General features: G+C 42.9%; 1 pseudogene; it reads right to left on the reverse strand.

The window, feature by feature from the left end:
* Window positions 1-9879: 9879 nt before the first annotated feature.
* LOC101985500 overlaps window positions 9880-14945 on the reverse strand; it is a 10206-nt pseudogene continuing 5140 nt past the window's right edge.

Consider the following 14945-nt stretch of genomic DNA (forward strand, 5'->3'; position numbering starts at 1 on the left):
TCTCCCATCTGCCCCTTGCCCACGCTGCTCGCCGGGGACCAGCCAGCCACATAATGGCTAAGGACCAGCCACCTTCATTTGGGGACCTGCTGCATGGTCTCCACCTTGCAGCAAGCTGCCGGGGACCTTCACTGGTGCTGGAGACTCAAGGGGCTCTTCTGCTCCAGTTATTCTCCATGGGTCAGAATCCTGAACCAGATTTTTTCTACTCCCACCACCAGCTTCCATTGGTAAGTTTGCCCCATTCTGCTATGGTCACTTCCCACAACCAAAATTTTGTTTGGACTGACTTGGGGTCAGTCAGCCTGCTCTAGCACTGTAACCTCTTTGCAGTGCATTTGACTGAGGGCCCAGGGTCCCTCGGATTCTTTCTCGTTTTTTTCCATTTCTTCTCGTTTCTTTTTTTTTCTCCCTTCCTGTAAATGGCTGCTGGGAGCCTCCTCTGGCCTCTCTGTCTTCCAGTCGAGACTGGATCCAACCAGGCCTTACCTTCTCACTCATGGCCTTGGGGAATGTCCCCCGTGAGTCTTGCAATGGTCATGCACTGATTCACAGCCCACCCACAGTCAGGAGACATCTTACTGTGTGCCTAGTTGTGTTTTGTGGGTTTTCACAATTTCAGCTGTGGATAGCAAGCCATCCATGTCCATCTCCCAGCTTTTTTCAATTCCAGCTGTGGCATGGTGCAGCTTTTTCAGTTATAGTCTTTTTCTCCCTTCTGCAGATGGTATGGCATGGTAGCTCAGCCATAGTACATATTATGCCTCTAGGTCTCTCTTATTAAGCTTAAAATCCCTGCAGCCCAAAGATACAACATGTGACTACTGCCCTTCTGACTGGGGTCAGGTGACTTCCTCACCATCTTGGCTGAGAGCCAGGTCAGGTGACCAAGTTCTACCATCTTTACTGAGGTATTCCCTGCCTGGTTCTCCAGTGTTAACTCTGTTATCTTACCACCAAGCCAGATCAGGTAACCATGTTCTTTCATCTTTACTGAAATATACCCTGCCTTGTCCCCTTGTTTACTTATGATTTTTCTTTTTCACTAAATTCTTCTTGTTGTCTCTGTTACATGTGTGTTTTACCCAGTGGCATGCCTATGGTAGGGCCCACCAAGACCATCCACTTTCCCCAATTGCTGTTCACTCTATGTGTGTGTGTTCATACATGTAACTTAAATAATCCATGTTTACTATTAAATGTTTTAATTGGTCATTATATCTCATTTCAGACAATAAAAACAATGTCTCACAGTTTAAACTGGTATGTACTTTCAAGTCTCTTACAAAAATACTTTATATTGAATCCAACCGTCATTTAAAATATATTAAGCTATTCTCTACTATTGTCAGTTCTGCCATTAACCATCTATTGCAAGCAGTTTCTTCTTTCTGGTTTTTTACGAGTGTAAATCTTACCTGTTAAATTGAGAGCCAATGCGGTCAAGCTCAGATCCGGCTCTCCAGGCAGATTCTATACTGTAGTTATACCTAAAAAACAGCCCTCAACTTTTCAGAGATCTGGGGAATGTGATATTTAAATATTTGATTATTAAAAACTTTTCATAACAAAAAGAAACAGGTTGGCTCCTAGCAGCAGCACTCTACTTCCTCCAAAGAAGACAGAAGACAAATGGGCACACAACAATGTCCATCTGCAGTTCACTTCAATTGCCAGTTGCTGACAACTGGGCAAAACTGTCTTTTATTTAAACTGAAGATCTCCTGACATGGACAAAATAGCTGGAATCGACAGCCTAGCTGCTCAGGTCAAGGTATGGTGTAGGAGGTCCTTCTGTATTTCTGTTGCTTTCATTGGTTAAATAAAGAGACTGCCTTGGCCTTTTGATAGGGCAGCCTTTAGGTGGGCATAGTAGACAGAACAGAATGCTGGAAAGAAGAGAAGTGTGGCAGATGCCATGATTCTCCTGCCCAAGACAGACACTGGTTAGACTCATGCCAGTAAGCCACAGTCAAGTGGCAATACACATTAATAGAAATGTCTTAATCAATATGTGAGAGTTAGCCAGTAAGAGGCTAGAGCTAATGGGCCAGGCAGTGTTTAAATGAATACAATTTCTGTGTGATTATTTCAGGTGTAAGTTATCCAGGCAGCAGGACAAAGCCCAGTTCTCATTACAACAAAGGTAGGCTTGTCTTCCTACAGATTTCCTAGCCCACACAATCTTCTGGAGCCTGGTAGGCCTTGTACTAAACAGCAAAAGGCAAATGAAACCTTCAAAGACCATGGAGAACCCTGAGTAGTATCTCTGGGTGCCAACCAAGTAAGTTCTCTGTTATTTTTTAATCAGTAATTCAAGTAAAATTTTATCCTTCTCAAAGATCTCTGATGCAGTTTGATAGCTGAGAGGTTTTGTCAGTTAAAAAGGATAACCTCACCAAACAAATTTCAAATTAAATTTCTCTCTCATGATGCCTTCCATAGTCTTAAAAATACTTTTCATTGTGCAAAAACACCTGTCACAGTCATTCTGACATATGTCTAAAACTTCTGTTTTCACAAACCGAAAGAATTCCTTTGAGTTCCAGGGAGCCAAACTGAAGGATCCACCTTAGACATGTCAGATACATTCCCCTCAATTCCCTAGTCCTATTTTTTTTTCTTAATTTAACTTTGTCCTCTGTTCTGCTAATACCTTAACCAGGTATAAGGGATACCAAACATTTCCATGCCACAAACACCAGACAGGAACAAACAGACCAGCTATGGCAGGATGTGGACAGCACCCAGCCTTCTCAGGTCCTCTCCCAAAGATGTTGCCCACAAATAAGTCGGAAGCAGTTGTGAGAATCCGCCAACCCAATTCCTTCAACCTGTGGTGCCTAATCTCCCACTTTTTATTATAAAAAAGAGTTGGGAATGTAATGCTCTGTCTCTTTAAAAAACAAGCCATGCCCACTCCCTTCCTGCTCACAGCCTCAGCTTCTGGCCCCTCTCTCTCTCTCTGTTCCCTCTCTCTGTCCCCTTTCTCAGAGAGGCAGTCTCTCTCCCTCTTTCTCTTTCTTTTTCTCTTTCTCTCTCTCTCTCCCCCCTTCTCCCCTTTTTCCTCCCCTCCATAACACCAAATAAATATCCAATTCCATTCTGTATGGTGTGCCTATCTCTGTGTCTCCCACCAGCTGCCTGCCCACACTGTTTGCTGGGGACCAGCCAGCCACCACATGGCTGGGGACCAGCCACCTTCATTTGGAGACCTGCTGCATGGTTGCAACCCTGCAGCAAGCTGCCAGGGACTCATAGCAAATCCATTACAATGAGATAAAACAGAAAAAGTAAAGAGACCAAAGTAGTTGTTTTATGGATGAGGAAGGGGAAGAGTGCATTTTAAACTGTTATGGAAATAATAGCATAACAGAGAGGACATAAAAACTCTGATATCTTAAAGTCAGTTAGAATAAAACCAGATATTTTGTGGCTATCTTTTATCTATATCTGTAAGAGAGATGGGTGTTTAATAAGAAGGCAAATTGACAACTGTAGAAGGAGGTTCCTACAGTTTTAAAATAAGAGATTTTTTGAGTTAAATGAAAACTGTAGAGTTCAAACTGAAAAAGACGGCAGCAGCAAGCCTCTTCAGCCTGGCTGGCCACCTGGAACAGGAGGGCAGGAGTAATGCTGGGGATGGACAGGAACCCAAGATCAGAGCAAACTTGGACAGACAGTGAAGAAGCAAGGAGCAGGAGGGTAGGGCAGAGAGAGGGACAGTGGGCATGCCAGAGTAAAGATAATTAGATGCAAGAAGAATAAGCTTTATAGAGCAGGGTTTCTGCAGTTTTCTGAGAACCTAGAAACCCAGTAGAATTTTTATAAACCCTGGAAAGCATATTCTGTCTCCAGGATTTGGTCTCAGATGGGCTAACCTGATGTTCCTCTATGTGGTCATTCATTTTCAGAAAGGCAGATATTTGGTGTATTGATAGGAGGAAAAGCTGTAGGAATAGTTTATGAAATATTGGGAAATCATCATTTGAGTTTTTAAAGCAGCCTGAATTTTCTGTTTAGCACAGCCTGATGCTGTCAGCCTATCAGGTAAACTTGCTCTGTTATTTAAATAAAAGCTGCAGAGGCTCTGGGGCTCAAAGTTATAAGGCAGTTACAAAGTTTTAAAGCACTCTTTAGAGTTTTTAGCGTCCACAGGAGATGTTACATAAGGGTAGAAACTGTGATCTGATAGCCAAAGAAATAATCAACTCAGCAAGTCCTTTTTATTGTCCTGTCCTATTGTAAAAGTGTCCAGGACACTTTCACATACAGATATAACCAACAATTCTTTGGCAACAGCAAGGATCCAGGCTTGCAATTCTCAGGGCCATGAAAACAGATAAGGGCTCACAAACTGCCACCTGCATCTTACTTACTGCCCCTGGGAGGCATGCCTTGTTGTCCAGACCAGCAGGACAGGAATAGAACCAGATCTGCTCTGGAGGGGAGGAATGAAAGGGACAAGAAACACAAGAAATGGACAGCAAGTCTGTATCCTGATCAAGCTGAAAACTTTATTTTTTTCCTCAGGAGCATTATTTTGCAAACAGACAGAGGGGAAAGTAGGCTGCTGGAATGTCAGGTCTGGAGGCATCCCCTAGCTGATAGTAAGAAATAAGGGGATGCTGAGGGTCTGTAAATAGTTACAGGGAGAAATGCTAATCACTTCTGATGCTTGGGATCTGCAGGTCTGCAGGCCTTTAGGCGATAATAAGATCCCAGGCCCAGAATTTGCCCTGCAGAGACTTCTGAATAGCTTACTTAACTTGTGAATTTAAGATGTCTATAACCAAAATACAGGTCTTTGCTCTCAGCCCAGGCACTTCACAAATGATATAACTTTAGGGGTTTAGAGTTTTAAATTTCCTCTGACTGTTCTAAAATAGTCATGCCTTTAAACCTAAAGCCATAATATTTTGCTATGAAACAAAAATATAAATTTGTTCCAGTTGTTTTAGAGACAACTGCAGGTTCCTGAACAAGTCCACCCCTCCTGCTAAACTCATGTCAAAGGAACATTCAGAGGGCCCTCGAGCTGATGCCAGAACCTGTATCAGTTCCTGGGGCTTCACCATTGGTACCACTTCTCTAGGCTCAAGCAGGCACCTAATAGTCAAGATACTTAATCTGTCTAGCAACTCGTTCTCTCTACCCTCTGGTGTTCCAAGATGTCCCAATGAAGGTATTATGAATTTTGCCTGTGGGTCCCAAGCAGCTTGCAGCGGGATCCCAGTGCTTGGTCCCGAGAGCCACCAGCCCAGGGCAGGGCCCATACATGCAGCAGCAGGCTGGTCCCGGTGACATGAGTCCAGGGGTGAAATCCCAGGGAGGGCATAGCCATACAGTAGCGGGCTGGTCCCAGCAACAGTGAGGTTCCCTGACTGGGAGAGCCGCCAGCCCCGGGGAAGGCCCAGCCATGCAGCAGTGGGCTGGTCCCATCAACAGTGAGTTTCCAGAAAGTACAAGTTCCCAAGGGCAAGTGGCCTGTGGGCAGATGAGTGGGTGGAAGACACATGGACAGATACATCATACAGAATAGAGTTGGATATTTATTAGTTGAGTTATGGAATGGAAAGGAAAAAGGGGAGAAGGGAGGAAGAGAGGAAAGAGAGAAAGGGAAGAGAGAGGACAGAGGGACAGAGACAGAGAAAGAGAGAGAGAGAGAGAGAGAGAGAGAGAGAGAGAGAGAGAGAACAGAGAGAGAGAGGAGAGAGAGAGAGAGAGAGATAGGACAGAGACAGAGAAAGAGAGAGAGAGAGAGAGAGAGAGAGAGAGAGAGAGAGAGAGAACAGGAGAGAGGACAGAGGGACCAGAGAGAGAATCAAGATGGTGAGAGGAGGGGAGGGGCTGCAGGGAGTGGGTGTGGCTTGTCTCTTAAAGTGACAAGCAATCATAACAAAAGGGCCTATCTGCTCTTCTTCCAGGTACATTCACCTTTGTCAGTACAACTAGGACAGGTGTTTATAAGACAGGTTGTTTTTATTTTTATTTCATACCAGTTGCCTTTTTCTTCTTCCTCATGAAACAAATGCCTGAGGTCCAGAATGACTGTTAACTGGATGGCTCCTCTACTCACACCTCCTGTTGAGTGTGAGCCCACCAAGTCCTGACTTCCCTTCTCTGAATTTTTTCATGCTCACAGGAAGCAGCCAAACTTGAACTGGCATCCACATATCCAAAGTGTGTGAGATGTTCTGTTGTACAAGCTTCAGGCAAGGGGCTGGAGGTTGAAGTACACAAACACACATAGACAGACAGACACACAGATGTCAAATCACTGGTACAAAGCCCTTCTTTAATATTTACAATGGAGGTTTAAATACCCAGCAGTCAATGGCCAACAGGTCAAAATCCCATCCTCTGATCCTTCAGGCATGTCACAGCTTTTAGTAGCTTCAATTAGAAGGCTCTAGCAGGGAAGAGCAGCTGAAGGCCAGGACTCCAATTGTTCCTAACAAAAGTGTCTGTAAGAAATTGGTTTGAATAGCTCACTGGAAACTTGTGGGGGATTCCTTAGAAGGGCCAAAGCTCAGAAAAACTTACTGTTCTTTTCAGAATTATTTCCACAGAGCACTGAAAGAAAACTTACTTTGTGTTTACTATAAAGAAGATGGACACACTGGCAAGACATTTCCCTGGGTTATCTCATTTGAATCTTAGGAGTTTGTATGAGTAGACCTATTTTTTCAAGTCTACTGTGAACAAGATTATTGTTTAGGTAAGGTCATAAACCTATCAAGTTTCTTTTGTGGATAAAGTTCACACAGTTTAATGATATAAAATAATTTTTTGTACAGCCATAATTGTGACAAGATGGTTCATTCCATAGATCTGTTTTGAAGACTCTTATATTGGACACATTGACTGCTAGTCCCTGAGGATGTTTTCCAACTTCCTATGAGGATGCAGGAAGTAAAATGGACTGCAAGGAAAATTTTTTATTAGGGATAAATGAAGAAGTGACTTAAAGTGATATTCCAAAAATTAAATATTCTTTATTCATCTAATATATAATAAAGTACAGACATTAAAACACAATGTCTTATTTACAAGATATTTTCAGTTTAACACTGAACAGGAGAATGTGTGGTGTGGTGACACACACCTGTGATCCCAGCTTCTTCCAAAGGGTCACAGGTTCAGGACAAGTGAAAAAAACCTTACTAAAAGTAAAATTTATGACCAACAGTGGTGGCCTGTTCTTGTCCCACTGGCCAGGATAGATACTTTTTTCATAGAAAGAAAATAAAGCTGGACCTGATGACATCATAGCAACAAACACCCCATAGAGGAGTTCAAGAAACAGGTGGGAGAGGAATCCTTGATCCAATCTTCCCTGTCCCCACTGGACCTGCTACCAACACACTATACCATTCTGCCTCCAGAGATTCCACACAAAGAGACCCTGCTGAGATAATTGCCAAGATGTGCTTCAGGGAGCTGAATCCAGCTTACCTTACGCAGGAATGTCACCTGCCCTAAAAAATGAATTCTGAGCTGCATCCAAACTTGGGATGCCCCACTGTGACTACAGTTTTCTGCAGTTTGAATTCTGGTTGCTTTGGAGCTGAGAAGCAGACTAAACCTCTGACTGTTTTAATCTCTGGGACACAGAACTCATATTAACCCCTCTTCACTTAAGAAGTGGGCAGACTAGGGGTTTGACTGTTATTCACAGACTGAAACTGTTATTTAATAACAACAATGTTATTGTACTCTTACTGGAATTGACCTAATGATATTTGTAACTGCTTATGGATGTTGAGAAAAGTTTGACACACCCTTGTAAAATGTTTGGATTTAATGCATATGTTAAGAATTTTAGATTTTGATCCTTTTGCACTGCCTTAAAAGAGAAATGTTGTTTCTATACTGATCACACTGGGATAGTTAGAGACAGTTTTGCTAAGGTCAAGAAAGGATTAGAGTGTAAAAAAAAAGCAGAGAGAGCAAGAGGAGGTGAAAGACCCCCAAGGTGGGCTGCCTTTCAGTCTGGAGAGACCCTCCCAAGGAACAACGAGTCCACTCGTGCGGATGCAAACAGCAAGAGGTTTATTGGGTGGGCACAGGTACCTGTGGGCGGCAAATCCTTTCGGAGGACTTGCGCGCCTTTAGGTTGGGGCAGTGGGTTTTTATGGGGTAGGACAGCAAAAGCGCGGGTACAGAAGCAAGAAGCGTACTTACAGGGTTTTCATTGGTCAGTTTGAATGTGGCCAAGCTCAGGTCGGGGCAAGGTCCCTAGTTTCCGAGAATTCAGATGTGGGCTGCCTTGGCTCTTATCTAGGGCAGCCAGGTTGTCTTTCTCGGTATCCACCATCCCCCGACGCCCTGCCACATTCTTGGTATTCCCCCAGTCCTCCCCCTGGCCCAAGCCACAGGGGTCCCTATCTCGTTTTGGCCCTTTGTTTAAACCCTGGATATTCAGTACAAGCCTTGCAAAATGGCATTTCAGGTGCTAAGTTGTTTAACAAGCTTGGCGGGGGGTTCTTTATCTGGTGCTAAGCTGCTTGGCAAGCTGGATGGGGGTCTGGCCCAATGCCCTTGCCTCTAATTCGAACTTTCCCTGTCCTAGCTTTCAGTTATGCTGCTCATAAATCCAAATCTTGCAAAATAGCGTTACTGCTGCTGCTAACTTAATGCTGCTAGGTAGGGGTCTTTCAGAGGGATGGTTTTTCCTGGGTCACCACCCTCTGACCCAACCTTTGGGGACCACTTTTAGGATTTTTATTATTGATGGCTTTTTGACCATGGGACCTTAATGGGCTCACTAAGTTTGTTTGCCAACAGGTGGACTCTCTCTCATTCAGATCCATTATCACTGGCCTGATCTGGCTGATAGTGGGCTAGAGGAAACCCCTTGAGAGCGAGTCTCTTATTGGAGCCACATAAAACCCAGAGATATGTGTGTCTGTCCACAACAGGCATGGACATCAGCACAAGGGGTGCAAGGTAAAGAGCAGTGCAGGGAGAAGACCATGCATTCCATCTCTGGGTCTTCTGAGGAACATGCCTGATTGCATAGATGTTGATTTTCAGAGGTATGGATATAAAAACCAAGACCCTCTCCTCCCCAAAAAGACATCTGAAACTTTGAAAAGAAATTTCCTCCACCAAGTTGGAAAGAAATTTCCCCCACCAATTAAACGTGGGAGGATGGGGCCACTGGTTAATGCCCACCCACCAGATGACCTTTAACTCTCCTCATTCTAATACTTAGAAATGGCCGACATGCTGTAAGTAAAGACCTGTATTTTGAGACCTCAGATGGCTGTGAGCCACCATGTGGTTGCCGGGAATTGAACTCAGGACCTCTGGAAGAGCAGACACTGCTCTTAACCACTGAGCCATTTCTTCAGCCCCAAGAGATTTGGATTTTTTTACAGCCATTTTAAGCTTACAAGTAAAAATATTTACCTCTATCCTCACAGCAGGGTAAGTTCTAGGCCTAGAAGATTAATCTGGTATCTTACCTCCTAGTGAGACAACAGGCTCCAGGCTTTAGAAGCAATTAGCATTTCCTTTGTTAGTTAATACCTCTTTCTCTCAGCCAGAAACCTTCTAGACTTGAATTCCAGCAGACCGGACGTTCCTGACACCTTACCCTCCCCCTTGCCCATTTGCTTTAACAGCTTCTGAGAAATAATAAAATTTGCAGCTTGATCAGAAAGCCTGTTTTGCTGTCATTTCTCCTGACTCTTGCCCTTCTATTCCTCCCCTCCAGGTTCATCAGGGATCCATGTTTGTGTCCCACTGGCCAGGATAGATGCCAACAAATGTTCCGGGTTTTTTGGTTTTTTTTTTTTGATAACAGTGTTGAAAGATGGAAATAGAGCATTAGCTGTAGATATAAGGTTGCAAGGCATCTCTTGATAAAACCTAGGAAGAAGCACAAGGAATTTGACATTGCAGGATACAGCAGATGGGCTTGCTACAGATCCATCTCCTGTCTGAATAGATTCTGGCACTGCTGATTTTTTTGCTGTTCAAGTAAGCATAGTTTTCCACTCCTTGGATGGGAACCCTGAAAATAATTAAAAACAGTAAATCTGCTGAGCCCAGAAATGTATTCGCTTCTTAGTGAAATCTTGCCTGTTTACACTGCTTTTTTGTAATACAAATAAAGAAAAACAAACAAACAAAAAAAACCCTAAAAAAAAAAATCTACTGACCAAAAAAAAACCCATAAAAACCAGAGTTCCTCAAGCATAATTTTCTCTAGTTTTGTATCCACTGTTTTTTTTTTTTACATTCTCAAGTTTTGACTTGAACACAGAACCTTTGACAATCATCCCTTCAAAAACATTGAACTGGTACTTGCTACCCTATTCAGACATAGGTAGCATTACTCAGGGTGATTTTCAATTTTGTTTTGAACCATTTCACATATAGGGAAACCCACTTTTTGGTAAATTGGAATGGGCTTTAACGATGGACAATACTTGGTCTGTGATCTACCGTTCTGGTTTAATGACTCCATTCAAGACAGCTATGCTCATATCCAAGAACTGTCTTAGGTACACTCAGATTACAAGACTTTAGAGAAGGTTTCCAATTCCCTTGGAGTCTCTTCTTCTGTGAGTGAGTACAGCTGTACACACACTGGACTGATGGGTCTCAGGCTTGCCCTTCTGCAGTAGCTTCCTGAAGAAGTTTCAGAGCCCTCATTGCCCTTCTGAGGTTCTGTGTACATTCCACACAGGGCATTTATCAACACCCCCCCCCCCGCCAAAAAAAAACTAAATTGGTGAAGGAGCAGACAATAGCTATCTCAGATGCCACCATCACGCGAAAGATTTTGAGGAAAAGGGCTGGAGAGATGGCTCAGAGGTTAAGAGCATTGCCTGCTCTTCCAAAAGTCCTGAGTTCAATTCCCGGCAACCACATGATGGCTCACAACCATCTGTAATGGGGTCTGGTGCGCTCTTCTGGCCTACAGGCATACACACAGACAGAATATTTTATACATAATAAATAAATAAATATTTTTAAAAAAGGATTTTGAGGAAAATCACACTAAATAAAGGTGTTAAAAATGATGGCAAATATACCTCCAAGGCAGTACAGTTGGCTTCAACTGACACAGCTATTCCTCTAGACACAACTACACTCTTCACAACAAATGTTCATGGTAGAAGGAAAATGGTTTGAAAACATACGAGCCGTTATATTCCATGTTGTCCATCCACCTCCAAGTGTGCTTTGGTGACTCTCTGTGCAGGACAATCCAGTAGTCAAAGGTCCCTATGTTATCTCTTCAGGAAATTCTGTCATAAAAAAAAGGAAAGCAAATACACATGTCTCTCTGTTTCAGATGACCCTTGAGTGTCCCCACCCCGCAGCTTCCTCTTTAGATGACATGAGGGTGTACCTGAGGGACACAGACTTTGGAGCCATAATAGCCCTCAGTTCTCAGTGAATCTAGTTGACAGCCATAATTCTTAAGTACCTCATTTGAATTAAAGTACCGAGTTTTATGACATATTCCTAATGGCTGGGTTAGTTCCTGGTTAAGTCTCCCCTTGAAGTTATTAACAGTTGTCACCTTCAGGATGCAGCATTTGCTAGCTTGGAGAAAAATGCTCATCACTAGCAGGTATCTCAGTAAAATGGCATATCCGACCTTCCAGACTGACTACGAGCACTATATGAGAAAAGGCTTCTCGAATGTCTCAGGGCTCCACTCGGAAGTTTTGCTATTAGCAAATGGCACACACTCACATGTTCCCCATGTCTCCATCTGCAACAGGTGGGATTCTTCCTCATGCTTCATCTTTAACCAGTCTATCTCAGAGCAATACATGTTCAACAGAACAAACAAACAATTTCTGATCCTTTCTTACCAGCTCCTCCATGTTGTCAAATCGAGCTAGCTGGACCTTTAGTTCCATGCAGAAATTCTGACTGAATGTCCAGTTACTTGTGTCTTCAGAAAAATAAAAATATTTACTCCCAAATCCAATCCAGCTTCTTGGGCAAGCACCATTGGCATTTTTGATTGATACCGGTTCTGGCCTTCTTTCTAATATTTGGACAATAAAATGAATTAAAACAAGAATTGTCATAGCTTATTAAGCTCAGATGTAAGGTGTAAATTTGACTGTACGTTTCCTTTCTAATCTGTAGAAATTGTCTCCTTAACATGATGGTTCTTTATCTAAATGCGTCCCAGCTCAGGCTTGTGCCCTAATCTCTTTCAGGTTCTCTCTGAAAACAGTGCTTTCAGGATGTGTATTTCTATAACATCATCACATTTCCTGCTTTGTGCTATTTCACTACAGTAGCATTCTGTTCAAACAACTACTTTGACAGTCAGTCTGTTAAGTGAGATAACAGTGAGGACTATTGGGAAGGCAGTGTATACAGTGTGGTCCTGTTGCACTAAGGGATTGCTCAGATGTTAGAATACATGGTAGCTCATTAGAGGTCACAGTCTTCCATAGCCTAGCAGCTTTCTCTCAAGATTCAACAATATAGAATTTTTTTCTCTCCAACAAAGTTTCCAGCTCTCTACCTAGTCTTATCTGGATGATGTCCCTGGGCCTGGAGCCCTGACCTTATCTGAAAGCTGTCCTTAAACCAGAAGCCTGTCTTTAAAACCAGATGTTTGATCGTCTTTAGCTTGGCCCTTGATACAGATCCCTACAAAGAATACTAGTACTAGGAGCTCTGCTAAACGACCCTATTACCACATGCCAGGTCTTGTGAAAGGAGCGTGCCACTTAATACAAACTGGGGTTTGTCCCTAGGTTCCCCTTCTATATATTCCTTATATATATATAGAATAAAGTTGAGCAGATTCACCTAAGTCTTTCTCCCAGAGGCCTCACTTCACTCATGCTCATGGACTGCATACAAAACTTTCTGTCATCTCTTCTCATCTTTCCCCTGTCAACCTGGTGGCCGACAGGTTGAGAGGGAAAAAGGACAACCTTAACGATGGCAAGAGTATAAGCCTTTTATTACACTATTCTAAACAGTGTTTTTCTAAAATCCTATAACTTGATCACCTCAAAAACCTTTCATTGAATACTTTCAAAATACAGATGAACATTTTACATAACACCATGCATAATGGGGAGAGGTGCTGTATCTTCCTGGACATGTTACTCTTCTCTGTCCTCACATTTCCTTGAGGTTCTTCCTTTGGGTACCGCTTTCCTTATTCTCTACTTTCAATAGTTTCCCCAAGGTAGACATATGTCTCCTGTATCTCTTTATCGTTTACTAAATGTCATCTTCCCAGGGATGTTGAGCCTGACCTCCTGTGCACACAACAGCCTGTGCTGTTCCTTCACTGCATCTTCCTGCTAGACCCTATGTTCCTAGAGAACAGAAACTTCCAGTGTGTTTTCTCTCTGCCCTTCACACAGTCCTGGCTCACGGTGCTCAGTAAGTGTAACTGTCAGTGTGGATGTGGACAGAATGCTGCAGAATCTGAAGAATATCACTCACCTGAAAATAACAAAACAAGAAAAAGTGCAATCACAACTCCACCGAGGAGGATGTTTGCTGCATAGGAGCAGTAAAGCCTAGGAGAAGACATGGGGGAGAAGATTCTGAGACGTTTTCTTTGGAACTTTTTACCTGAAAAATATAAATATGAGAAAATCAGTCTCAAGAATCTTTCAGGAAGAAAGTATAGATTTACTCAGAATTTTTTGTAGATTTTGCTTATACTCCTCCTCTGCAACACCCTTCTCAGAAAGTCCTGGTCTGTAGATGATATCTATGGCTCACAGAAAAGTAGAAGAAAGTCAAACAGAATTGTTGCTATGGAATCTTCTAGTTATTGAACTAAGCACCATTAAAGGGTCAAGAAACAGAAAGAGTGAAGATCAAAATGAAATAGAAAAAAACAAGCGAACAAACAAACAAACACCTGTGGAGATAGTGACAGGGTGATTTCTGTGAGTTCGAGGCCAGTCTGGTTGACAAGAGCTAATTCCTGAGCAGCCAGACAGCCAGGCTTGTCATATAAAGAAACTTTGTCTTGGAAAAAAAAAAGAAAGAAAGTTAGGACTGAGGGAAACACTGTAGGAGGTTGGGGGTGCAGGGATCAGCAAGAGGCTGGAGAGATAGCCAAGTGGTTAAGAACAGTTGTTTCTCCTCTAGAGTACATAAGTTTGGCTTCCAGCTCCCACTTGGGGCAGCTCATGACTGCCTGTGTTAACTCCCATTCCAGTCAGTGAAACAGACATGTTGGTACACTTCTGCAGTTTCAGTGCTAGAGAGGCAGAAACCAGAGAGTCAGGGGTACAAAGCCAGCCTTGGCTATATAAGCAGTTTGAGGCCAACCTAGACTATATAAGGATCATTTTCAAAGAACCTAGTAAGTAAATAAATTAATAAGCACACACATAAAAGTAATGTAATAGAACACACTGACATAATTCATTGGTGAAATAGGGAGCATTTTAACAACCTTAACAAAACCATGTGAAATATATAAATATTAGTCCAAAATAGCAAAAACTTTCAACAAGAATTGAAGAAACTCTTCCCAACACATTTATGGATATATGGCATTTAAAAGAAATAAGTGTTGGCAAGAGACATGACTCTAGAGATGTTCCCAGGTGTCCATGGAGATATTCCCAGTTAGAGCCTTGGGCAGCTGAGGAGAGGGAGCCTGAAATAGCTCTATCCTATAGCCATACTGATAAATATCTTTCATATCACCATAGAACCTTAGAATGGATGAAGATAGAGACAGAGAACCACATTGGAACACTAGACTGAACTCCTAAGGTCCAAATGAGGAGCAGGAGGGAGAACATGAGCAAGGAAGTCAGGACCACGAGGGGTGCGCCCACCTACTGAGACGGTGGGGCTGATCTAATGGGAGCTCACCAAGGCCAGCTGGATTGGGACTGATAGAGCATGTGATCAAACTGGACTCCCTGCATGTGACTGACAAGGAGGGCTGACTGAGAAGCCAAGGA

Source organism: Microtus ochrogaster, unplaced genomic scaffold, assembly GCF_000317375.1.
Source record: "Microtus ochrogaster isolate Prairie Vole_2 unplaced genomic scaffold, MicOch1.0 UNK46, whole genome shotgun sequence".
In the NCBI taxonomy this organism is placed as follows: domain Eukaryota; kingdom Metazoa; phylum Chordata; class Mammalia; order Rodentia; family Cricetidae; genus Microtus; species Microtus ochrogaster.